The following is a 27978-nucleotide window of genomic DNA, read 5'->3' as shown; positions in this document are numbered from 1 at the left end:
ACAAGCCTAAAATTAGCAATGCTTTCCCAAATGTTCGCAATGTGGAGCGGTCTTCTTTGTAATAAATCACTGACTTTCTCAACTTTCCTTTCCCAGCCATTAAGGGACATTTTAAAAAGAACATATTGAATGGCATCCTAGTAAGCAGAAAGAAAGTACTGTGGTTAATTCCAAAAGCAATTTTCAGGCCAGATTTACTCACAGAAAAAAAAAGGCTCAGTGCTTTCTAGGACCACAGACTAGGGAACAGTAACCCAAGTCAGTAGACCTTGTCATCCTAGGCTGAGCCGATGGAGCACAGTGGATTTCAGCTGTTGGAAGTTAGTGTTGAAATGCTGTTGAGAAGAACTCCTGCTCTCCTACTAGGACTCAGATAGGTTTCTACAGGCGGAATCTCTACTATGCATGGAAATTCATCTTTGACCCTAACAGGGGTTGTTAAAATGCCCACAAACCATCTCTGAACAATTCAAGGGAAATGAAGTAATTTGGTTGATTTTTAAAGCTTCTTTCCCTTTGTACGGGGTGACTGCATGAGAATAGAATGGGCATGAAAATGGGAAAGTAATAGCAATAAGATGAGAAAAGAACAAAATATTGAAACGTATGTTCATAAATGCAGCATCATATCAGCCGAACTCCAAGGGATTTTCAGTCAGAGACTTCTAACATAAAACTCCTTTGCTTTAAGTGGCTCTAACTCTGCTGCTAACATTAGGATGTTGAGGATGTAACTTGAGCCCTCTGCTACATTTTAAATGTAAGGTGCTATCCAAGTGGGTCGGCATATGCCTTTAACACCTGCTAAGGGGGCAGAGACAGGTGCGTCTCTGAGTTGAAGACCAACCTGGTGCACAGAGAGAGTTTGGGTCCCCACCCTCTGACAAACACGCTGCTACTATTCATCCCAAAGTAAATAGCCATCGTCTCCTCATGTTCTTCAATTCCATAAATGTTCCTTGTTTTCTTATGATATTTCCTCCTCAATTAGAATTCCATGGCCCCTACCATGCCCAGGAGGGCAGGCCAACATGAGCATCTACTCAGGGGTCTCAGAGATAGTCTTGTTTAAACTTACGCTGTGAGAGAAAAGCTGCTTGATTATGCTGCCAAATTCAAAGAGAGTTGTGGGCACAATAACCATGTTTGGATTTTTAAGACCTTTATCAATCAAATACCCCCAGGGTTGAGTGTTGATCTCATGGTAATAACTCACTATCCTACAGAAAAGGGAAAAGAAGACAGACAAAGTTACAGGTTGCTTTGCACTGTTAATGTACATGCCCCAGAGAAAGGGCAGAAATCATCTAGGAATACCCACCCAGGTACTAACCACGCAGCATTCATCAAGAAAAAATAAACTATCCAATTCCCAGCCCAGGCCCACTCACTTCAAAACAATGAAGATGCAGGAGAAAGTGAAACAATGGTGGACTTTTATTTTCTTATTAAGGATCACATACACTAGGTCACCAAGCCTTCGTTTTTCTTATTTACTATATTTCTGCTTTTTAAATTAATATTAATTTAATGTTTAAAGCTCTAACCTGTTAGATATCCCTTCCTTCCCGTCCTCTCCCTGAAAAGAAGAGCTGAGAACAGCAGTGTATCCTAGAAGTCTGACACAGAGGAAGGAAGTCAGGAAGCTATACAAGACCTGTGGCTCTTGGCCAATGAAGGAAGATACCAGATAGGATGGGACTTGTCAATATGAATATCTAATCCCCATTTGGGAATTTACTTACATATTTGCTCCTTTTAACTTTCAGAAGCATATTAAATGTAATTTTATACCCTTAAAGGTATAATTCAGCACATGACTCTTAAGACTATATCACTAATATAATAATAGTGATAAAAATGTTGGAGGTGTCTACCAGAGATTTAATGTTTAACAAGTTCTCCTTCTGTTTAACTGCTAGTTTCCATTCCTATTTTCAGTGACACACTGGGGATGGAACTTGAATACTGGGGACATATTCTTCCACTGAGCTGTAATCCCAGGACACTCAGGACTCTCCCCCACCCCCAACGTTGGTACTGCAAAATATATGAATTCATCTACAATATTAATGGAATGGTGAAGGTTGTGTTTATTTTAAAAGATGAGATATTTTTCACTCTTGTGAATGTGAGCAAAGAATCTGTTGGAGATCCCCCATGGAATTAATCCAGTGCAAAGCTAGTGGAATACTGAATACTGGCTCTCCAAATAAAAAATCCCTCATTTGCAATATTTACCCATTTCTGTGCTGTAAGTGCTCCTACTGTGGTTAATTTCAAGCTACCAATAGTATGCTAGCCAGCCTGCAAAGTACCTAATAATTTAACAGTTGGCTATATGCCAGCGGGAGTTCACACATGTGGATCAGCAGATCAGCTTCACGTAATTTAGCAGCCTAAGATTGCTTTTCAGAAAGTAAAGTTCTTAATTTAAAAGAACTTTTTGTCTAGTCACAGAATTCAAATCTCATTCCTTCTCAGTGCCACATGCTGACTCCATCAAAAATGCTACCAAAACAACCTCTCAAAAGGGCAAAGTCGAACACTGTGTTCGCTACAGTAAAGGAAGCAATGGCCTTAAGAGAATTAGAGCAGTGTCTTAGAGGACAGCAATGTCAAGCCATTAAGGACATTGGATGAGGATCTGGTCTCAGAATGTTTTAAAGCAATTTTATTTATTGTTTGAAAATTTCACACATGTATACAATATATTTTAACCCTATCCACTACCCACCATGTCCCCTCAACTCCCAGGACATAATGCTCCTAGTATACAAGAGGCTCCAGGTTCTAACCCCAGTGTTGTCACTGAAAACTAGGCATGGAAACTGTTTCCCTCCCAGTTTCAAGTCATTTTTATTAATATTATTAGTATTGTTGTTGTTAGTATTATTATTAATATGCCCTGAATCCAGTTGGTGTTGAATGCGTGAGAGCAAGTGTGGGTCTATTAGAGCATGAGCAACCTTCTAGTGGTCACACCCCTGAAGTGATGCTTTCTCCCTCAGCAGTCATCATCTACGGGATATCTGGACTCTAGAGTGTATTCTCCATCCATACTGGAATTTTTTCTGGCTTAACTGGCTTGGTCTTACGCAGGACACAGCTGACTTCAGCCAGTGTGTGTGTGTATTAGCCATGTCATGCCCAGATGACAGCATTCCACAACACTCTTCCCCAACTTCTGACTCTTACGTTGACATGCTCTTCCTTGATGATCCCTGAACCTTGGATGAAGCTAGTTGATGAAGATGATAGATCTGTGACTAAACAATCGCAGTTATCCGTCATCAGCAGTGTGATCTACGCACTGTGGTGTTGGAGATACAGCAGGGAGAACAGCCGCCTTCCAAGTTTTGCTACTGATTTGTGATAAATGGGAACTAAAGATATGATCTCTTTTATTTGAGATTATAATATAATAATGTCATTACCTTCTTCCCTTTTCTCCCTCAGAACACTCCCCTGTACCCCTTGATCTCTTTCAGATTCATGGCCTCTTTTTTTCATTAACTATTATTACCTGTGTGTTCCAGGCATTACGTATGTATTTCTAATTGTATTGTGGAAGAGGTGAGGAAATAAATACGTAAGAAAGGAAGAGGAAAATAAATTAATAGTTATCTTAGAAAGTCATAAGGGCTCATACTAAAATTATCTACCTAAAAATAGCCTATATTACACATGAGCATATATGTGTATTAAATAAAATGTTCCCAGCTGAGCTGACAATGCTCCTTTCAAGAGCCAAAGGCCACCTAACAAAAACCTGACACCAGGCACGAGAAGCCAGGCTTTAAGTAATTGGTCAAGACTTTCCAAATGACTCCCAAACTCTGCAGACTGTTGCTATTGCCCCCAGTTGTCCCCCAAAGTGGAAGCTAAGTCCTTACTGCTGTTCAGTTAGGATTAGAGAAACAGATGTTCACATGAAGAATTCAAAGTGAGTCTATCAAGCCCTTTGGATAAAGCCTGAGGTTCCCTATTTCTTCCAAATACTTCACCATGAGGGAGGTGAGTAGACTACAGTGGTCTTGGGCTGCCTTGATTGACTTCAGTTGTGTGTAAATTGGATCAGTTTAGTTGATTTTTATTGGGTTTTTTTTTTTTGCATCCCATCTTATTTTAGTTTCTCATGTGGTTCATTTTTTCTGATTAGTCTTTTAGCAAGTGATTTTTTGAAAGGAATAAATAGCAAACAGCATAAAGCATCAAGCAAACCTTGCTTCCCAGCAGTGGACTTGTCATAGCTTGACTAAATGAGGCTTATTCTCACATATGACACTCCAGGTATAGACCTAGCTGCACAATCAACTTGTCCAATTATATTCTGGAGAAAAGGACAGGTTTTTATTGGATCTATGCACATGCTTCACCGCTGTATAAGGAAAAAGGCTCTATAGAATTATTTCTGAGTCTCAAAGCGTCAATGAAAATGAGATACCATTAAAATATCCTCAATGAGTTTTTTCCTAAATCTGTTGAGGACTAGCTTGAGAGAAAAGAGCACTTCCTGATACAGCCACTGGAATGGAATGTTAAAAATAACATCAATTGTAGTTCAAATTAATAGCTATTATTTAATATCTCCTACCAGTTCATTTGGTGTTAAGTGTAATAATCCTCCACACAACACTTTGTTCAATGATAGACTGCATGCAAGGTAGTGAGCAATGATCTTAGTTTGTATAAGTACATTCTGGTACTCACTAAGTGATGAAATTGCCTTACGACATGTCTCTCAGAATGTGCCCCCATTATTAAGTAATGAATAGCTATCATTCATTCCTGTCCCACTATATCTTGAGCTGTAAAATCTGTTTCCTGCTTTCACCAAGTGTACCTGTTGCAAGGATTGTGCTAGTGAGTCTCATTTAAATGTCATACAAGCTAGACTTATCTCAAAAAAGGTAGCCTCACTGATAAAATGCCTTGATAAGGTCCATATATAAGGCATTTTCTAAATTAGTAATTGATGGGGGAAAGCCCAGGCCATTGTAGGTGCTGTCATCCCTAGGCTGATGATCTTAGGTTTAAAAAGAGCAGATTGGACAAGAAATAGAGAACAAGCCAGTAAGCAACACCCCTCAATGGCCTCTGCATCAAGTCTTGCCTCCAAATCCTGGCTCTGTTTAAGTTCCTGCTTTGACTTTTTTCAGTGATGAACAGTAATATGAAAGTGTAAGCTAAATATACCTTTTCCTGCACAACTTGCTTTTTGTGTTTTACCATAGCAATAGTAGATCTAAGACAAGGATTGAAAAGAATCCCAGAATGACCATCTCTGCCCATTGATAAAATTTAAAGAGGGAACTCAGAAATGTATATTCAAGTCTCTGTTTCCGTTGGTTTTGTGTATGGGGATGGGACTGCATATGTGTATGAGTGTATGCACAGTGTGTGTGTGTGTGTGTGTGTGTGTGTGTGTGTGTGTGTGTGTGTTGCAAGGTCTCTCATTGAACCTAGAACTCACTAATCAAGCTAGGATGGTTGACCAGCAAGCACCAGGTATTCTACTGTTTTGAATCTCTCCAATGTAGAGCTCAGAAGTATGTGTCATGCCTGGCTTTTTAAGTGTATGGTGTGAATTCAAACTCAAGCCCTCGAGCTTGTACAGTAAGCACCTTATTCACTGATCCATCTCCCCTGGCTTCAAGTGTCTGTTCTTCAGCATAACAATAGCGTAAAGTATCTGATACACCCTGTCTCATGAGGCTACAAAGCTTTCCTTGTTTGAAAAATACATTGTTTGTCAATGGCTTGTAAAAGAACGTTCTGACATCAACATAAGCATCAACCGTAAGCTAAAACTTGCTTAAGAGTGAAACGAGGGTATTCTTGTTCCCCCTTTTAAAGAAGGAGTGAAGCATTCACATTTTGATCATCTGTCTTGAGTTTCATGTGTTCTATGCATCTAGAGTAATTCAAGCATTTGGGCTAATAGCCACTTATCAATGAGTGCATACCATGTATGTCTTTCTGTGATTGGGTTAGCTCACTCAGGATGATATTTTCCAGTTCCAACCATTTGTCTATGAATTTCATAAAGTCATTGTTTTTGATAGCTGAGTAATATTCCATTGTGTAGATGTACCATATTTTCTGTATCCATTCCTCTGTTGAAGGGCATCTGGGTTCTTTCCAGCTTCTGGCTATTATAAATAAGGCTGCGATGAACATAGCAGAGCACATGTCTTTTTTATATGTTGAGGCATCTTGTGGGTATATGCCCAAGAGAGGTATAGCTGGATCCTGGAAGCAGAGAAAGAACTGGAAGAGCTTGAAGGGGCTCGAGACCCCTTATGAACAACAATGCCAAGCAACCAGAGCTTCCAGGGACTAAGCCACTACCTAAAGACTATACATGGACTGACCCTGGACTCTGACCTCATAGGTAGCAATGAAAATCCTAGTAAGATCACCAGTGGAAGGGGAAGCCCTTGGTCCTGCTGAGACTGAACCCCCAGTGAACATGATTGTTGGGGGGAGGGCGGCAATGGGGAGAGGGTGGGGATGGGAACACCCATGAGGAAGGGGAGGGGGAGGGATTAGGGGGATGTTTGCCCGGAAACTGGGAAAGGGAATATCATTCGAAATGTAAATAAGAAATACTCAAGTTAATAAAAAAAATAAAAAAAATTTTAAAAAAAGAGTGAAAAGAGGAGTATAGTCAATTCATTACATTGGCCAACAGTATCAGAATAAAATAAAATAATACCTTTTGGGGGTACACCACGTGAATTTCTTTAAGTTGTGTGGTGAATGTTTTCTTCACTGGTAAAACTCCTGAGAACCCTGGCAGGTCCCAAAGGCTTTCCTGTAAACGATAGAGTTCTTGAAATATTTATATTAATGGCATTTTACATTTTCAGTCTTAAGAAGGAAAACTTAAGATTGTCTTTTGATTGACACTTCTTCTCACATACTTCTTACAACAGTATTAATAGTGATAGATAGATGGAGACTAGCAAACACAGTTTGCATTCCTCTTCATGTGGTAAAATGATAGTTCTTTGTGAATTTTTCACAGGCCCTCTGAGAACTCACAAAAAGAGTTTTAGGTGTAACAAATATACTGTTTTATTAAATATAATTTTAGAGTGTAGCATTGGAAGGCAAAATCAAGAGTGACTGGAAGATACGTGTATGCTTTACTAAGTTAGTGTTGTAGGGGAGCTTGGTGATGTGATCCCAACACTTGGGAATACAGGAAATCTGAAGTCATAGCACAGTCTCAACCTTGGGTCTTCAATTTTTCTCTATGAAACAGAAGGTTTTGTTTAGTGAAAAGGTATAACTGAGCCTGATATGATCACCAGTAATTATATGCCTGAAGACAATGGCTGCCCTCCTCAGAGTCCATCCAGGTTCCCATAGAAAGTTCCAAACTCATGGTCACAGACTTCCCTGATTGAACTCAGTGGGTCACAAAACAAAATGACATGAACAGTGTGTGAAAGAAACATTAGGAAGCAGTGTGATGGGCAGGAGAGGGAGACTGATTAGAGGGTGGTGGGCAAGGGTCATCAGAGTCTATCATATGTGTGTGGACTTGCCAGAAAGAAAATATGGTGACAATTATAACTAACATGGCCCTAGAGACCATCCTCAGAGCCACAGCGAGAGGAAATATGTGCTTTCCTTTCTCAAAGAGAATGAGTGATAGGAAGTCAGTATCTGATTTACTCTGAGAATATGAAATAACAGTGAGAGATAGATTCTGAACATGAATGGGAATTTTTTGCGATTTTGAGCAAAAGAAGTTTATTTGCTAAGAATTATACATGAATCCGAAAAGAACCCATGAAAAGGATTCAAATTTTGCCCAACTGTGTTTGGTTTTCATGGTTTTATTCACAGACAATTAAAAAAGAAAGGAGTTTGTGCATCATTCACTTCAAAGTATCAATGTAATGGGCTAGAATTTAAATTTCTCTCCATTAAGATGAGAAATTAATCTTAAGAGTCTTGAATAAAATCTGTACAATATGAGACTGAACCTTCTGTGATAAACAATTTAAAGTATACAAGACTAAGAGCTTGGATTCGTGAAACGTTTCTAAGACGGAAAATTCTGGGAGATTTCTTTTCTCCCAGAACTCTAAAGTAATAAAAGATTAGATGCTTTATTTCTTTGAAGTTTTGGAAATAATTTTTTATAGAAGCAATTGCTTATCTCTAAAACCACGTTGGACTAGAACTCTAAGATAATAACATTGTGTTTAATGTATTAAACTTGCTGAAAGTAAGGAAGTTTATCACATTCACACACAATAGGGAAGACTTTTCTGACTTGTGCACATAGCTCTTAGCGTGGCTACACAACTTCATCCACAGTTCAAAAGATGACCCAGGACACCTAAACCCACCATGCAGATCTCAAGTGTGGTTGCCTTTCCCAGGGGTCCGAAACATTTTTTTTCAATTGATTTGTGCTCACAAGTAGGAAAATAGGAAAAGATTAACAAAGCAAATACTGTCATCTCTCACTCTTCAGAGACTACATTCGCATCATCTGCTGACAGAGAGCAACAATGGCCAGACCATAAACTCAGCACCCCAACCACTACTGGACCACTGGGAACGGTCTTCTTGGCTTTCAAAGAAACAGAAAATGCAAAGACGTAACAAAATCAACATGAAGTGGTGAGGGATCAAGTGTCAGCAAAGTTAGACTGCTGCTATTGCGTGGGCTTGGATTTACTTCAGGAGGTAAGAAGAAAGCAAAGAGATTCTCGGGTTTACAAAGTCCATAAGGTCCAGTTCTCCAGATAACTCAGGTGACATTTGGGTATCTAATATACTACCTCCAAAATGCTTAACGAGGTCATTTTCAAAAGTGTAAAGCCATGATTCTCATCCAATATAATGTGAACACTCACGGTGCTCCCCACTGCCTCATTGAATAAAGAGAAGACTACTATAGTTTTTAAGATTTAAAGAAGATTCAAGAAAGAATGTATACACAGGTAATTTAATAACAAACAGTGAGACAAAGCTGCTGGCTTGTATACAAAATTACTTTAACAGCTTAAGAGTAGTGAACAGTCTTTTTAGTGTTATCTGCTCCACCAGACAGAAACCTGCATGTTAAGACTTGCAACTACAAACCTATAAAACAGCTTAGCCAACAGAAAGCCAAGTCCACAGCCACATGAAAAAGAACCCTAAATATGCCTCTAATTTTTAACTTATGATTGTTTTTCTCTTGGAAAAAGAGCACTGATTTTCTTTTCGTGCTACAATTGTCTTTTTCAGCAACTTACTTGAAATCTGGTGGGCATTTCCAGTGCACAGATTCATAGATTCATTTATTCAGTATTTCTTTCAAATCAATGGCATGTCCTGCTATTACTTAATCACTGACTCCCTGCAGCTTCTCTGTCTCTCTGTCTCTGCCTCTGCCTCTCTGTTTCTCTGTCTCTGTCTCTGTCTCTTGCCCCCCTCCTCCATGAAAACAAACAATAAGACAAAAACAAAAAAAACGAGATGCTCGCTAACCCCAGAAAAATCATTTTGCATTGGCTAAGAACTCGTGGGTGGGTCCTGCCATAGAGTGTGGCTGATATACCCAGTAACAGTGACACTCTATTGGAGAAAACGTACTGAGCTTTTCCACATAATCACTAAGTAATCATCCATAGCTGGCAGCCATAAATCCTATGACTAGGTCAAGGCCTGCCTCCGAGGTATACTGATACCATAGAGGCAGGAGTATTCTGGGAGAAAGCAACCACGTTTTTTAGTATTGGATTTTAAGCCCACTCTCTGAGATGGAATCTACATCAGACATTGCTAAGGTAGTCAAGAACATAGATCATGGGCCTAGGGAAAAACCTAAATGAACAGAGCAATAAAATGACACCTAATGACACATCACGACCCTTATAGACCAGACCACCTGTACTGTATGTCTTCATCCAGCATGAAACAGGAAACAGTCATACCTAGCTTCTCTACACTGCCAATGTCAGGCTAATGTTAGTGTTCAGTTACATTAAATGCATTGTTATAATTCCATTAACATGTTCATTTGGGGTGTTTCTCTTTTTAAGACTCCTATATTTCAGGGCATGGGGTATGTTAAGTAAAATAACGGTTCAAGTCTAAAGATTCAGTGAAGCAGAATAGAGGTCTTGGTGAAGAGGGTACAGTTAAACCCCATCTTCCTTTAACCACAAGAAAGCCATTTGCATTTGTTGTTTTCTTGGAACTGGTGGAATTGTTACTGTCTTTTTTTTATGTTGTAAACTCCACAGAAAAACAAAAACAAAAGAAAACAAATGAAGAAAACCAAACCTAGGTGGTGAGACTGCTGGCCACCTCTTACCTAGGCCTTGCAAAGAACCCTACACCTCTCTGACTTCCACAGAATTACTTGTTAGATTTTCTCACTTTCTTCTGTCTGCCACTCTTTCTTTGGTCTGTGACAAAATCTAGAGATCTGACAATGTCGCATCAAAGCTCAGACACAAATGAGCCACTTAATCATTTAAAAGTCTTTGAGATGTTTGATGTCTGCATTGTGTTTGTTCTCGGCCACTCAGATCTAAGTGTTCTAGGTAAAAATCATTTTGGGAACCAATATATTGAGGTACCACTCAGTTCACAAGATTAAATTTGAGTTCAGAGTTAAACCTCTGGCCCATATAGTCTAGCTTCGCCCAAATCTCTTACATATTACCCTCACAATCCAACACAACCGGGAGACTGATCTCTACAGATGTCCTCCTTAAGATAATAGCCCTGGCTCGGTAAGGCAGAGAATGATACATCCACAAGCGTTATCTGAGGCAGTTCTAATGGCCCTAGGAAGATTTCATGGCTTCATAAACAAGAGAGAAACTTGAAGTGTTGTCAATATTATTAGAACTCTGAAACAAGTTCAGCCTTTCCTCTGCTTTACTCCTGTTTGATGTCCGTAGTTGCCCACAGATTCGGAAAGAAAGACGTGCCTAGCTGACTAGTCGAGCAGTCCTCTAGCTCTGCCGTTGTTTTTCTCCAAGGACAGAAAGAATTACCTGCTTTCATTCTGATTGATTTGCACGTTCATGTCTCTTTCCTATTTATAAAAATACAAAAACAGAAGGAAGAAGACTACAATCTACTCTAGCTTCAGTGAGCACAAGGTACCCTCAGATAGCATTTTGCTCAGTTCGCTTTCGGTCTCAACTATGCATGCGTTCATGTCTATGTGTGGTTTTGGTGAGTTAGAGAATGCAACTTTTCTCACTTGTATTTGAACTGATTTCTTTCTCCAATGGTAACGCCCAACATCATTGGCTTAGTTTTCACCCCATCTTCTGTTCTCCTTCTTATTTTCCCCTGGGAACCACTCACAACCCACTGGGGCTCACTGTCTGCCTACATCAGGCACAGGCAACAGTGTTCTCCTTATGGTCTACTCTCTCTCTCTCTCTCTCTCTCTCTCTCTCTCTCTCTCTCTCTCTCTCTCTCTCCAACCCTCCCCATGTGTGTGTGTGTGTGTGTGTGTGTGTGTGTGTGTCCAGACAAGTAAACTTGAATATTTTAATACTAATAATTCAAGGTTTTCACTAGTATAATCTTAAGGATCTCCACTTTATACATTTTATGAGGAACATGTTCCTTGGTCTGAAATTTTGTGTGTTTTTATTTCAGACCAGAAACTCTCCTTTATGTGTTTGATTATACATTTAGTTATAGTTTTTACTCTTCATCTCATTTATAAGACTATAATCATAGTTTCATATTCTATCTCAAATCTATCACTTTCCTTCTTATAATTTTCAATATTTTTTCTTCATATAAAACATTCTGCTTCAGTACTCCTAATGCCGCCTTTAATTCTGAGTCGGGGTTTTAATGGTTTCTTTTCTTAACCTTGGCCGTTCTTGTTCTACCCTGATCACCTTCTCTTTTAAGTACTCCACGGGTGTGCATTTCTTCATGGATCCGTTTGCCTATCCATTTGTCTGTTTGGCTTTCGAAAACTCAAAGCAGGTGCATTTTTCATGCTCCTTTCTGTCCGTGGTGACCTTTCACACATACTGACAACAGTAGTCTGTAGTAAATGTGCCTCTCGCTCAGGTTACTACAATGCCCTTTACAAAGACTCTCGGCCGGTGCTTTCTCACCTTGCTTGTGCATACTCAAATAAGCAAAATTTTTAATTGAATTGGATGATTGACAAATACCAGCCCACCCTATACAATATGCCTTCAGCTCTTGAGGCAGAGTTTTGTTTTTTCAGAGTTTTGACTGAATTTAGTTGCACCTAGGCTCTCTAAGCATCCATATGGTTCATATGGTGGTGTCTACAGACTTAATCTTAATACCAGATCTATGGTAAACAGCATTAGCCTACATTATTATCATCATCATCATCATCATCATCATCATCAGGACTCACTATGTAACCCATGCTGGCCTCAACTGTGTGATCTCTTTCTGCCTCAAACTCTGTAGTGTGCCATCATACTTGGCATAGAGTTCTTTTGTTTGTTTGTTTGTTTGTTTATTATACATAAGTACATTGTGGCTGTCTTCAGACACACCAGAAGAGGGCATCAGATTTCATTACAGATAGTTGTGAGCCACCATGTGGTTGCTGGGATTTGAACTCAGGACCTCTGGAAGAGCAGCCAGTGCTCTTAACCACTGAGCCATCTCCCCAGCCCTAGAGTTCTTTTAATAAGCAAGCAGAGCCCTCTCTCCACCGAACTCTTTCCCCACCTCTGTCTCACACACATGCAAGCATGTTTGCTTGTGATGTGCTGAACAGACCCCAGTCTTACACAATCCCCTCAGTTTAGTGTTTTCCTTTGTTTGCTTAATGTAAACTTCTAAGTTGAAATACAGCTAGAGAAAGTTTTACAATTCTATGTGAAATTTGATGGATCTTTACCTAGCGTGTTTGCCTACGTACACATCAACCAGATGGGCAATGAAAGCATTATCAATACCTCAAATATGGCCCTGGTCACCCTTTATAATCATTACTTTTTCCTGAAGGTAATTATTACTCTGATTTAGATCATTATAGATTAGCTCTATCCACTTGACCACCTGATGTAAATGGGATTTTACATAGTCTTTTACATCTTGCTTCCTTTGAAGTTTTTATACATATAAGCCAACAAACTTTTATTTTCAATTATAATTTTTCTTTATCCTTGAGATTTCAATACATGCAATGAAATATAATCATCTCCACTCCCCATTTCCCTCTTTCAATTCGCTCATACGACATAGTCCCCTCCCAACTTCTTCATTTTTTAAGATTTATTTCTTTATTATATATAAGTACACTGTAGCTGTCTTCAGACACACCAGTAGAGGGCATCAGATCCCATTACAGATGGTTGTGAGCCACCACGTGGTTGCTGGGATTTGAACTCAGGACCTCTGGAAGAGCAGTCAGTGCTCTTAACCACTGAGCCATCTCTCCAGCCCCCGTCTTTTTCTTTTCTTTGAGAACTTAAGGCCAATCAGTGCTGCCCATATGTGAATGGGTGTGAGACCTTCCACAGGAGCAGAGGAACCTGGTAATGTGAACACTCTCGACAGTGAATGATTTCCCCCTTCCTCAGAAGCTCCCAACTGCTCCCTATTAAAGGGTGGGAACTAGAGGGCACCTTCCCCACCTATGGTGAAACTTGGTTGCCTTCGTGTTGTGTTATCTATCTGTTCGCATTATCAGGAGATATTCATTCTCATTCGTCAGTGGAGTTCCATTATATAAATTCACTACTTATTTATCCACTCTTCGGAGACCCAGCTAGGTTTGGTTTCATTTGGTTTTGGGTTTGGTTCCAGTCCTGTCTTTGGTGCACTGTGCTGGATCCTACCTTGTGTGTTTAGATGGTGCTGACATCTTCCACCCAGTATTTCTCCTAAGCAGCAGATGAGAATTCCAGTTTTTACAAAAGCTCTTTGTGATTGTCACTCTTACTGGTTCACTTTCAGCCAATCCATTTATATAAGTCTATGCAGTTCACTATCTCATGTGCTTGGGGTTCAGACATCTAAGTACCGTCTGTGTAATCCAAGACCTTTCCTATTTTTATTTGGATTTTCTTCCTCTTTTCTCATAGATTTATATAAACTCTTTATATACTGTGGATACTAGTCTCCACTCACACATATATGACAACCTATCTTCACACACTGTGGCACGGCTGTCTACTCTCTTAGTATCAACAATCTCACCGTGTGCACTGAGATCACTGCGACAAACAGGCTGAAGCAGGCACAGGGCTCACATCTATTCTTCTGTCAGAAGCCGCTGATGATCAGGTCTTTACTTACGCAGCTCGGCTGCTGAAATCCTGGCACAAACATTAGTAGAGTGTGAGTAGCTAGTCCCCGGCCTTTAACAGACATTTAACACTTGTCATATTAATGTCCTTTTCTGTTCTAGGATCCATCCCAAGAGCCAATATCACATTTATTTGTCACGTCTCCTTCGTTGTCCCCAATCTCACACAGTTTCTCGGTTTTGTATAAGTTTGAAGATTTTGGACAGTGTTGCGGGTTATTCTTTGTGTTAGCCTTCATTTGAGGTGCAGCTGTGGTTTTTCAGGATGACATTGTGAGTGTACATTTTCTAGTAAAATGAGGTGAGCTTGAGTCTGTGATGCTAATGTCTTCTACCTTGCTGTAAAGATGCTCGGACATTCTTCCTTTTACCTTCGTCATTTTCCGGATTGCAGCTGATGCCCGCTTGAAGGATGCTTTGGAACAATGCAGCCATCCTGGTTCCCATCATGCATTATCCCTCTGTTCTCTCTTGTCTTATTTTCATGAAACTTCTACCTACTAACTCAGAAATGGTCACCGTATACTATAATTGTTATTTTGTTGTTTGCCTAGCAATGACTTATCCTCATAATTTCTTATCACTGTTTCTAGATTTATATAATAATGAGGTTCATTTATTTACTCTTTACATATGCATGGATTCATCATGTTCATTGGATTCTATGAATTATAATTTACCTCTCTCTTCATATATCTAATAACGGTGTCACAGCATTGTCCTTTTGGAGATTATTCTCAAGTCTTTGATTGTGTACTAGAGCCATTTACTTTTGATATTGTAAGATGTTGTATGATCTTTTTGTACTTTCCCTGCCCTAGACATAGAGCCAAGTATTTATTCTCATAGTTATTCCTTCTGCATTTTAAAAAAAAAGATGATATTTTGAAGTCAAGCCTGGGTCCTGGATCTGCTCACTGCTACTGCAAGCCACTGATTCTGTTATCTCTGAAAACAAATGAGACTGAAGACTATGCATTTATGAATATCCGCATGCATGTGTATGCTGCTGTACCTTATATTCCATACTTACTTCTCTCGCCTTTAAAATCAGGAATTAATAGAGATATGTCTACTCTCTGGTCTACAGTTGCTTTAGCTCTGCCAGATAGGTATGGGATCCTGTCTGTCTTCGGAAGACACAGAAGATACTTGAAATTTCCTGAGTAATCCTCTTGAAGCTTCTTGAAGAATAGGGTTGAAAGTGGCAATGTCCCTCCCCGTGCATACCTTTATCCTCACAGTCTAATTCATGGACAGAGCTTCACTCATCTTCCTGCAAACCCTCTCTCACAAGTCTAGAAGATGTGGAGCATTTCCGTACGTCTCTGTCCCCCACCAATCTGCCTCCGAAGAGAATATTTTACACTCCTTATGACTATCTTATTGATAATCAAAAACTGATGTTATAAGCCCTAGACTGTGGATTATATAAATGTTAAAGATTTTCCCTGGATTCTGACTGGGGACAGAGAGATAGATTTAATCATATCAGCAGGCACAATCATGGAGTCCAAAGGAGTTGCAGAAGTGGGAGGAGATGTTCCCTTTCCTGCTAATCCTTTGCTGCGGACACTTAGACCCACATGGCAGAGACAATTCCAAGTTCCAGATCCTGGCAAATCAGAATAACAGTTCCATATTTTTCAGGACACTGAGCATCTGCTGGTCCACGAATGTTTTCATAAGAAGCTGAGTGGCTGGATAAGGAACTGGTATTGAGAGTTGCTCAGTCTCACACCCTAGAAATGTCTCTCTGTGCTTTATGCTCCTGGAGGTACTTTAGAAGAAATTTCAGAACAGCTCTAAGCTGGAGAAGTACATTAGACATAAAAGGTTAAAGTAATACCAAAAGTATGAATAATTAATACATTTCCCCATGTAATTTTGTCCAATAAAAGTATAGCAACTCCAATTTATATAAGTAGTTTCTTATAACATTTAAAGTTAAAACTGCAACCAATTTATTCAATATTGCAACAGGAGCTTGGTAGCAAAATTCAATTAGTCTTTCTCTTCCCTCTCCCTCTCCCTCTCCCTCTCCCTCTCCCTCTCCCTCTCCCTCTCCCTCTCCCTCTCCCTCTCCCTCTTTTGGGACAGGGTTTCTCTGTGCAGCTGCCATGGCTGCCCCTGAACTACTTTTGTAAACCCGCTTGGCCTAGATCTGCTTCCCTCTGTCTCTAGAGTACTGAAATTAAAGGTATATGGAAAAGCAAGCTGGATTGCTTGGAAAACTGTGACTAAAATAGCCACATTTTCACAAGCAAGAAGAAAAATGGCAGACAAGTTAGCAATAAAATCACAAAAACAAGTGACAGAGAAAGAAATGAATGTGATCTTCATTTTTCTGATAGACCAAGTGGTCCAAACTGAATGTTTTTAATTTCTACCTTGATAGATTTTCCATCGTGATCCCTTGTGATGTTTGTCAACTTACTGCAATCTAGAATCACCTGGGAAGAGAGTTCTGTTGATCGATTGTCTAGGTTAGGCCCGTTTGTGGGCATTCAGGGAGTGGGGGGGGGGGGCATGTCTCTTGACTGTGTTAACTGATGCAGGACTCCGCCCAGCTTGCATTATGCTATACCCATGTGTGGGCACGGCAAACACTGAGTATCTCAGCCGTATGAAGGAGAATGGGGGCAAAGCACAAGCACACATGCATTATTTCATTTGCTTCTCCTTCTTCGGACTGTAGATGCAATGCAACTGGTTCCCCCGAGTTCCTGCCTGCCTTGACCTCCCTGCAAAGGCAGATGGTAGCATGGAACTCTGAGCAAAGACAGCCCCCCCCCCCCGCTCTAAGTTGCCTTTGTCACAGTGTTTTATCACGGCAATAGGAAATGAAATTAAAACACCCCTAAACATTCTCTGTCTCTTGTTATTTTTATCAGCAGTGCGGTATGTAAAGGGAAGCATTTCCTGAGATGAATTCAGACAGGGTATATTGTATTTTTACTATACACAAAACCATAGCTAAAAAGCAAGATGCCCTAAATGAGCTGTGGGGCATTGATGAGCTGTTTACTTTATCATGTCATCAATTATCACAGCCAGAAAATCAATTGTACTGATCGGCTCCCCACACTACGGTGTGGGATACATCCCACCCCACACTGATATGCTGTCATTGATCATTACGTCTAGTTATCATCGTATGGCCAATTTCCAGTCTCTAGTAAGTGGACATTCTTCAAAAGTCAACCAGAGTGAAATCCTCCTTTGTCCATTTTTATGTGATTTATATATTTTCTTTACTATGATCACTAATGCTTAGGCTTTTGGCTATGATATTGCAACTCTTACTTTCACGACAAAAAAGGAATAAATACATAAGCTAGTGTTTATGAAACACTGAGAGGGAAACACAATACAGTGGCAGACAGAGGCAGGGGTCGGGATAAAGCTTCTGTCTGAGAAGATCAGGGAAGCTTTCGTGGAGAACTGAGCTCTGAGCTTGCCTGTGGCAGCAAGTAGCTTTGGTCAAGGTGAAGCCAGAGCTTCAGGAAGGAAGATTCCTAATGAATGAAAACACAGGGCACAAAATAGATGAATGCCCCCCATGAATGACAAGTAGCAGGAGATGAACAAAGTGTGGGGTAGTAAAGGCATATGCAAATGTAATTAGAGAATGTACGTCAGAAATAAGTCAAGAAAACAGAGTCTAAGGGGTTGAGATTTCCTTTTATAATGTCTCCTGAAAATAAAATTAACTTAGAAATACTGCTTTCTTTAAATTATAACTTAAGATTTCTCGAACTATTCTATATGCAGCCATTATGTACAGGAGTCAATACTTTCAACTTTTTTTCAGACTTCATATTTTATCTTACACTATAAAATGGGTGCTTTTTGGAAATACACCCAAATGAGTCCATTGTTATTGACTACATTTTATGTCAGACAGCGACACCTAATGGTAATATGTGGTTTCTGCAGCCAACTCTATAACTTGGGAATTAAGAAGCCCCAAAGCGACTGATGAGCTGAGAAGAATCCTCCAAGCAGGAACACTGCTGAGAATACAGTAAAGAGACTGGCAGGCTTAGCTTAAGGCAGCAAGGAGACTCAGCACAACCTACAAGTTCCCGAGATAATTACAAAGTTCCACCACAGCATCCGTCAGTTTGGAAAGCTCCCTGTCCATGCCCCTGCATTGGCCAGACCACAAAACTGACGTGTTTTACTAGTAGTTCTCTTATGGGAGTAAAGTTCTCATCTAATAGCTGGTATTTCAGGCCCCTGGATGATAATAATATGTGCAACAACAAGACATACACAACAGTCTCTCTAACACCACATACAAGCAGTGAACACGTTCTCGGTGACTTGAGAAGCAGGTGCTGTGTCAAAGGGTCAGAAAGTACCTTCAGTGCACTGGACTGCCTACCCAGCCATCTCCAGAGAGCACTGCAAGTGCCCTAGGTCTGTTACTTTCCTTGTCTGCCGTTGTGATAAAATAGCATAACCAAGGCACTGGTAGAATAAAGGGTTTATTTGGGCCTACAGTTTCAGAGAGTCAGAGTCCATCATGGCGCAGGGGCATGGCAGCAAGTGGCACGCACGCAGAGCAGCTGGAACGGAACTGAGCATGTATGTGCTCACCTCAAGCACAAAGCAGAAGTCATCGGAAGCAGGGCGAGGTTTCAAATGCTCAAATCGCACCTCCAATAACACACTTCTTCCAGCAAGGCCATATTTCCTAAATCTCCCCAAATGGTAACACTGGCTGGAAAACAAGTATTCAAATGCCAGAGCCTTTGGGAGTCCTTTCTCGTTTAAACCACTACACGACCATAGGTAGCTGTGGCTTTGTGCTGAGGACCTTGTCCATTGATTGTACCCTGAGAGTAGCATGGGTGATGATTAGGGTCAGGATACATCCATCCAGTTAAAATGGGAGGAACCTAAACACTCGGGCAGTATCTACATTACATCAAAACACACATCCTGTGATCTGCCATCTAAAGTCGGCAAACCCAGGAGGAAACGGATCAGTGGTTTCAATGAGCATACATCTCACTCTGCCTGTGCCTGGCCTTAAGGGCTTTCATCATTCACCTTCACGAGCACCTTCAGCCTGCAGGAGAGAACATGTGAAAGTTAACTCAGAACAGCAGGTCATTTCAGGTTATCCGTTCATCAACAGTGCACCCTTCTACTTACATCCTCAAACAGCGCAGAAATAAGAAAGGTAAAATAATCCCATCCACTTATCTCATTCTAACTAAGACATGTCTTTTCTGTCTGTCTTTACTAACCTTATGTAATGATTTTAGTTCTTATTTATAGACCGGACCACACAATAACATTGGGTTACATTTCTGTCGTGATTAAAAATTTGCGGCTATAATTCACTTTTCTAAATGACATTAGCTAAATACCACGGGTTAAAATATCCATTGCACACCCGCCACAGTGCCAGATACAAAGAAAAGACAGACCTAAAACAAACGGATTTGTTCAGCAGCGTCGAGTCAACACATCCCCTTTGCATGCAGGGGAAACGGTCTCCTCCACGTCAGATTCTATCACATTATCTCCCTTGGCTTGCCCTACATTCATATTATATAATAGCTAAAAGACGCTGCCAGGTTTTTCAGTTCCTATTCTTGTCTGCATTGTAAAAGCCCAAGAATATGTAGAAACCAGAGGCATCGTCAGAGGAAGAGAAGGGCGCTCAGGGATGATTTGCAGACATGTGGCCTGGACACTGGCTGGCAAAGCAAATCGCATCGCTGTTGGAAACGGAGGGGTTGGAGGAGTGTGATCAGGCTCTGTGATCACTGCCTTCTCCTGCCCCCCAGAGGAAGAGAACTAATGTGTACGGAAAGCGCCGATGCTTCCCTGAGCAGCCTGCTGCTTATGGGCCTGCTGGGACACATTCCTTCATGGATCATAAAGAGAACAGCAGACACACGTGTTCCCAGGAAGCTGCCCACCAGCCACTGCCACCACAGGGTTCCTTCCCTCCTCAGCAAGCCTGTGTTCCTTCCATTGCTCTTATTCCCCACCCCACCCCTCACCTCAAGAAAAATGATGTTCCCAGGCAGGATCCCAAGTGACAGAAATCCCTTTCGTCCACCTTTGCACATTTCTTTTAGCATGAACTCAAGTAAGAGTTATCTTCTAAAGCCACAGATAACCAACCTTTCTCATAAAACCAGCCGACACAAACTACACAGAGGCTATAGAGGTAGGCTACATAGATAGCCTTTGTGACTATCAGCATCTATTAGAACGGTACAGTGGTCCCTCGGGCACCTAGCAGTGCATGAATTCCCCGCAAACAGCACAAGGTGCCTTTTTAACTCATGCTGAAGTAGCTCTGGGTTTTGATCACCAAAAGAAAGGAATAAATTCTTAGTCCATTTACCATTATTGTCACAAAATACAGTAAGTGAGTAACCCGTCAACAATTGAGATTGGTCTCTCACAGTGCTAAAGCCTGGGATGTTTGTGGTCGAGGCCCTGCCTGTCATGTTCATTGTGTCTGCTGAGGGCCTGGCCTGTACTTCTAAGACAGCGCCTTGAACGCTGTCTTCACACCGTGGGGCAGACATAAGAGCAGGAGGGCCTGCTCCAATCGCCTCTTCTCTAAAGCTGCTAGCCCTGTTCATAGGGCAGAGTCCTCATGGCCTAAGCAGCTCATGAAAACCCTGCTTCTCCATCGCTGTGCACCAGGGAGTGAGTTCTAGGATGAATTATAGAAAGAACATGAGCATTCCGACTATCGCACATATCTTACAGATTTTAGTTACTCTGTGTCATCCCCCACCTCCTTCTGTGATCTCGTCATGCTTTTCCTGACTTGGGCACGTCTGTCTTCTTTCCTTTGACTTTAATGAATTTAAAATTCAAGGTGACACTCATATCTATACTCCTCTACCAACATCTGAAATTAAAGTTTTATTATGGAGTCTTTCCATTGGAAGATTCAATTTCATAATTTCCCTCCATTTTCAGCTTCTCCCAAAGCTCAAAGCATGGCTTAGTGAGAATGGTGCAGAGGACTTGGCTTCACCATCATTTAAGGTCAGCACACGATCACGTGAAGTGTTCATAGGCCTGGCTTGTGTGTGCAGGCCTGCTTGCTTCCAGTCTCCCACTGGACTGCCTGCAAGGGAGATAGAACCGAACGACCTCTCTCTAGTTGAAGGACCACCTTTAAAATTGTCTAATCTTTTGCAAATGAATATTTTATGTGTAAAATATAATGATCTCATTTATTTTCTGTTGTGAGTAACCAAATACCAAAGAATCAAAGAGGTTTGTTCGGGCGCACAGTTCTGATCCAAAGCTGTGGAACTTCATCTCATGATGTCCAGGCTGGAAGAACCCTGAGGTGACATGATGAAATGTGTGTGCATGTGTGCTGTGTTTGTTGTGTGTGTTGCTATTGCATGTGTGTTGTCTCTGTTGTATGGTGTGTGTGTGTGTGTGTGTGTGTGTGTGTGTGTGTGTGTGTTCTGGTCTTTCTTCTTACAAAGCCTCCAGTATTCAACTGTGCCCTACTCTGATGGTCGCACCTAATCCTAGCCACCGCTTAAAGGCTGCACTACTACACAGTGTAGTCAGGTAAGAGTTGACCACTCTCCTTGAGCCTCACAGTGTGCAGCAAACTCCAGCATGATTTCTAGAGGAACAAGCCATATTCAAATCATAAGATGATCACTAGGAGAATGAAAAAAAAAGATACAAAACTCAAACCTAAATCTTTTGTTATTACGTTCAATATACAGAGAGTAAATTTTAATAGGTAGAATAAGAAATTTTAAGAAAAGAAAAGAAAGAAGCCAAAATCATGCTCATTGTTCATTTAAAGTATATACAGAAAATAGTTACTCTTTAATATAACTGCCTCTTATTATATTTAATATAATGTAATTATAGTCATTCTATTATCCAAACAAAATTTATAATTTAAATAATGGTCAACACATGAAGCAGCCTATAGATAACTTGTTCAAATACCATGCATAGCAACAGTTGAGTGTTTGGGCAAATAAAGAAACTTGCTTCTTCCTATGAATTTACCTAAATCAAGTTGCGTTGAAACAACCTACAGGTGAGAGTGGATGATCAAGAGTTTCTGCTTTCTTCTATGAAAAGCAGAAAAATGAGTCACACGTGTGGACAAGAAAGGTCCATCCTCAGCTTTCCCAGTGTGCAGCAGCTCTGCCTTTGCAGTGTTTGTCTTGAGCCTTCCTCTTCATCCACATCCAAATGAAAGGAGCATCTCTAGCTTTCTGTGCTTGTCAATAAAAGTTCACAGTAACGTGTAAACTAAAAGACTCAATTCCGGCCCGGAAACTGGGAAGCGGAATAACGATTGAAATGTAAATAAGAAATACCCAAGTTAATAAAGATGGAGAAAAAAAGATTCAATTCCAGTAATTTCGGTGAAAGTAATGGATTTCAGATTTAATCCCATTCTGGATTCGAGTTTGCCAACTAACTTCAGAGTGAACGGCTTAACTTGAGAATGAACGGCTTGTGTCCACTTGGCACACTTAATTAAACTCTTTATGTGTGGAGTATATGCTATGTGCTTCTGACCGCAGAAGTTGTCTAGATCTCTTCAACAATACAAGTCCCCCCAACTGTGTGCTTGGACATCGTGGTGCTGCCCAAATTCTACATGTTCTTAAATATCTATTCTCACATTCTACATAAACAATTTGCAAGGTCAGAACTGCAGAACTGGCCACAAGCAGGACTTTGAATATCAGTATCCTAGAAGACAGTAATACAGTAATAGAGATTGAGACAAACTCTTTCCTCTTTTTTCCTTTATTTTGTGTGTGTGTGTGTGTGTGTGTGTGTGTGTGTGTGTGTGTGTGTGTGTATGTGTTGCTTTGCATATGCTCATTTGTGTCTGTGGGTACACATGTGGAAACTGGAGGGCAACCTCTGGTGTCCAACTGAGGAAGGCATTCAGTCTCTGATACTTGATGCCACTATCTGTGTAACCACAGCTGAGCAGAACGTTAAAGATCCATGGTCCTCCTCAGAATGCAGATTAAGCTTTCCATCATGCAGCACAGGATATGGTAGGTGCCGCTATTCAAAACATTACCAAAACCACTGCATAAAATGCTATCCATGAACATTTTAAAAAGTGGAGTAACACATTAGTTGTCATAATGCCATTGATAAAACAGTTATTTTGGAGTTATCCAGTATAAGCTGGAATTACCCAGTATAGAGGTTTTTTTTTAAATTAAGGACCAAACCATGTGTTGTTAACTTGATAGAATCTAGAAGAATTTCTAGATGAGTTTCTTGGCATTCCTGTGAGGGATTGTCTTGCCTGCATTAACTAAGATAGCAAGACCCAGCCGCTGTGGGCGGCACCGTTCTCTGCCTGAGGTCCTGGCACACCGCAGTGAAGAAACTGGACTGAGTAGTAGCACACATTGCTCCTGCTTCCAGACTGTGGCTACAATGTGACCAGCTGCTTCGAGCTCCTGCTGCCTTGACTGGTCACCATGATGGACTTAAACTGCAGCCAAAATAAACCCATTTCCTTTCTGTTACTTTTGTTGGAGTATTTTATCACAGCAACGGGAAAAGAGACTAGGACCCATCTGCAGCTTCTGCAAAACCTGCTTTCAGTTTCACCACAAGAAAAAGAGCAGGACATGGCTCTGGCTTCTACAGCCTTCCTAGAGGTGCTCTGGATCAACAGCTGCCCCAAAATTGATCCCTTAGATGGGCTCTGATTCAGTGCACCCCAACGTGATGACTGTCTTCCTGTGACTCCTGTCAGGAGTGAGTTTGCCTCTCCCACCAGAGAGAGATGCAGATGGATTCGTAGATCAACACAGCATGCGCTGACTTCACATCAGTGTCTCCAATGGCTTCCACCTTCTTCCACTCCTTTTAATTCCAGCGGTAAGAAATAACCTGATGAAAGGTAATTTGGATGCACTAAAACTTGTACCAGATGGCAAGCAGTTCAGCTCACTATTGAAAGGAGAGCAAGGGAAAGCTTTTCCAAATTGCAGTGCAAGAAAATAAAGTGTTTATTTGGTTCAAGTAGAGCATCTCTAGCTATAGTGTGTGATTGGGTAAGTGTTGACTTTTTTCTCCTGTTCACCACTTGCATCGGGTTTCAGTTTGCTTATGAAGAAACTGCCATGGTACAGGGACCATGGCAGTCGATTTGATTATTTTATCAGACCCATCCCTAGAAAAGCCAGCTTTGCTATGAGAAAATAAGTGCCAATGACATACGCAGTAGAGAAATCCATCCAGTTTTATATCACACAAGATGCACTGAAAAGATGAACAAGAAGCAGACTAATAAAAGGAGAGAAATGAAGAGATTAACGGAAGGTTCTCTCTCTCTCTCTCTCTCTCTCTGTGTGTGTGTATCTGTGTGTGTGTGTGTGTGTGTGTGTGCATGTGTATGTTTCTCCCACAATGCTTCTGGGGTAACTAATATCCAATCTGAAGACTAGGAAACTAATGTAGGTGCAGTATGGACAGAGATAAAGAATGGCAAGACCTCATAGCTAGCATTATTGATGCCACAGAGTCAGTGGCATGACATGGAAATCATTTTTGTTTCTTTCCTCCTTGCATTCCCTGGAGAGAGACTATATGGGAGTCCTGGAAAATCAGCACACCAGAGCTGCCCTATTGGAGTGCTGTGTCTAAACATTAGACCAGAACATTAGCCCTAACAGCAAGATGGGGTAATATATGTCTTCCTTGGGTAGCTAAGCACATAATGGACTACATCCAGTGACTAAGCTGACTAATAGTTCACTGCTAGATGACCCATCTTGATGTTACGAATCTCTATCGTTGTGAGCAAAATTTGTTTAGCTCACAAGCTAATGATAGCATCATCCTCAAGTGTTATCATTAGCTTGTGAACACAACAATTTCTGTTAATTATTCCCACTCCCCTGACCCGTGTTCACTGAATAATATTATCAATGGGCTTCACACAGCAGGCATCAGAGATTTGGTTGAATTACCAACACCTCAAAGATCATTTACAGCTGAGCCAATAAGCCTCCAATTTCATCTCATTAGAGAGCAGGTTTATTTCCCTAAATCCTCACTAATATTTCAAGTTGAAAAACAATGGTGCAGTTTTAATGAGGACAAGAAGTGAGCTTCATGAAGCCACTGTTCTTTTGTTCTCACTTCAGTGGAGTAACCCCCAGTCCCCTTTGCAAGTGTAGCAAACAGAATTCGAGTGTCTGCCACAACAGTCATCAGCCAAGGAAACCCCAGAGACAATCTCCAAGAAACCATCCTCTGCCGGAACACTGCCCCTACCTTCATGTTAAATGTTTAAACACTCAGAGACAGAGACAAATGCTGCTCAGTCCCTTTAGTGTGAGAGTACATAGGGTTACTAAATCGAATTTCTCCCAATAAATTATAACTCTCACTCCAAGGATGTAACCTCTAAACGACACTAAGGAGCACTTTTAAATCATGGTTGACAGCATTTCACATGGACGAAGTCTGAACGAGTCTGTTACAGTTTTGTTTTTGACCATTTCGTTTTATCTAGGCCTGTACCTGCAGACATAGCTGTTTTATGTGACCCTAGAGATCTTAAGATGAACAAAAAGTTGGAAGCACAGTGCTGGCAAGCATTTTAAATCAAAACACATTGGAAATAATAAAGAAAATGCACTGTGGAATACTAAAGAATGGGACCAGGAACTGGATGAGAAGAAACGGGAAATTAGTAGGAAGAAAAGAAATTCTAACGGATGACAGAAACCCTTCTGCATTTGGCTTCACAAGTGACCTGTGACCATCTACCTACTCCAGGAAGGGATCTGCTGGGACAGGACCAGGCATCTTGTGAAAGTCCTGAGCTTTGTCCCAAAGCTCTAAAGCACGGTAACCCTGAATGAACCTACAATCTACTGAAAGTTCATTCTATACTTTGACAGAAATGGTGTGTTAGTTGGCAGTCCATCTTTGACAGTGTATTTGTGACCATTAAAAACGAAAATGTGTTTGGGCTCATAGTTTCATTCCATTACAGGTTGGCTGTATCCTGAGGAAACAGTATATTATGACAAGCAAGTATGTATTGTCACATCTGTTTGAAAAATTAAGAGACAAGAAGGGAACTGGAGTGCCATGACCCTTCAATGGGCATGCTACTTATCACCTTAAGAAGGTTCTGAAGAGTCCCGCCCCCTCTATGGTACCAGAGCATGGGGGCAACTTCTTAGCATGTAGGCCTTTGGAGAATACTTCTAGGCACAGCCCTTGGCAACATTAGTATTGAGGTAGAGAAAGAAACTCTATCTAACAAATAAAAAAAGGGATTCCAGAGGAATGTTGGGAGATTGTGTTTTCTCCTCTTTCAGTGGAAGTTCTGGAGAGGTCACTTCATACTTGTGCTAGGCAAAATTAATTGTCACCCACTCCCACCATGTACAGTGGTCAGAGCTGGGAGATCATTTTATGAAAACTTAAAAATATTAGAGTAGCAATGTACCATAAATATTTTAAGGCAATAACAAATGTAGTAATTTATTTCAAAGCTAATTGCTCACTTGAGATGTGTAAACTTGCATTTCCTAGAAACCTAGGAAGAGAGCTAAGCCTCTTTACTTTCTGAAAACTGTCAATACAGCTTATCGAGGCAAATGTCACAATAGCAAAAAAGGTCAGCCCGATGTCATACTTCTCCCTGCGCATGAGTGTAACTAATGCCCCAGCTGGGGTCTGGAGACCTGTTAATTTTCTCCTAACAGAAAGTGACAGCCATTAAGTGATGGGTTTGGAATCTGGGCACTACTGTGTCCCTCAGTTATGTCCTGCCCTTTATACCTCGGCCATTTGTTTTAACTCTGTTTACTAAACATCTATTTTCCAACTTTCACGGATGTTCCTGAGGTGCCAAGATGCTGAAGGGCACATCAAGATGTTCCACTTCTGTTGGTGCCTCATTTGGACACCCAGGAGACTCTGACTTCGGTGAAATGGGGCACCCTTTACATAACATTTGGGGGACATTCAACTTCGTCAGTATCACCCACTGTGTCATCAGAGGTGCAATCACATAGAGTGGGTAAGCGGTCCAGGAGCATTAGTAGGTAGGGTGACTGGGTGTGAACTGTCCTCTGAACTGTACGGTGCTCCACAACCATAACTACTTCTGGCTTTTCTTCTTGCTGTGCTTGCTTAAAACCTGCTGATAATTTTTATTTCGTGTGCACAGCCCCCACATTCTTCACTTTAATTTTTGCATGCTTTGTCATTATTGGCATCTCCAATTAGGGGGGAGGGGTTGTTTCTTTCTTTGTCGTTGTTTTGTTGTTTTTCCTAACGCCTGTTAGGATTTTGAAGTTCTGGTCTGTAGTCGGGGGTGCCGTCCTGAGAAGCTCTAGAATCTTTAGGAGGTGGGGCCCAACTGAAGGAAGTTGGTATTAGAGATGGAATTCTGAAGCTTCCACCCGTCTGCGGCTCACTCTCCTGCCTCACCATGATTTGATCAGCATGTGCCTCACAGTCCCGCTGCTGTGAACTCAGCTGCCCACGGTGCCCTCCTTGCCACAAGGAACCGATTCTCAAAACAGGATCCAAAATCAATCTCATGTTGTTTCTGTCAGATTTTTTTTCTGGTAAAAAAGTAAATAATATAATGCCCTCCCAGTATATTATTTTGTCAAATAAAGATTTCT

At 40.9% G+C, this 27978-nt stretch overlaps 1 long non-coding RNA gene across 3 annotated transcripts in view; it reads right to left on the bottom strand.

Moving 5' to 3' along the window:
* Positions 1-1414: 1414 nt before the first annotated feature.
* The window catches only part of LOC148005259 (uncharacterized), a 39052-nt gene continuing 12488 nt past the window's right edge, over positions 1415-27978 (bottom strand). Inside the window, exons 2-3 of one of the 3 annotated variants that reach the window (XR_015623058.1) lie at positions 6722-6820; positions 1415-6255 (exon numbers count right to left, since the gene is read on the bottom strand). This is a non-coding gene — a long non-coding RNA (uncharacterized LOC148005259). Of the gene's footprint in view, positions 6256-6721; positions 6821-18777; positions 19383-26301; positions 27916-27978 lie in introns of those variants that run through there. The other 2 variants (XR_015623060.1, XR_015623059.1) reach the window with 2 other exon arrangements.

This window comes from Rattus norvegicus, chromosome 6 (genome assembly GCF_021556685.1).
Source record: "Rattus norvegicus strain SHRSP/BbbUtx chromosome 6, alternate assembly SHRSP_T2T, whole genome shotgun sequence".
NCBI lineage: Eukaryota > Metazoa > Chordata > Mammalia > Rodentia > Muridae > Rattus > Rattus norvegicus.
This window is presented reverse-complemented; position numbering and strand designations above follow the sequence as displayed.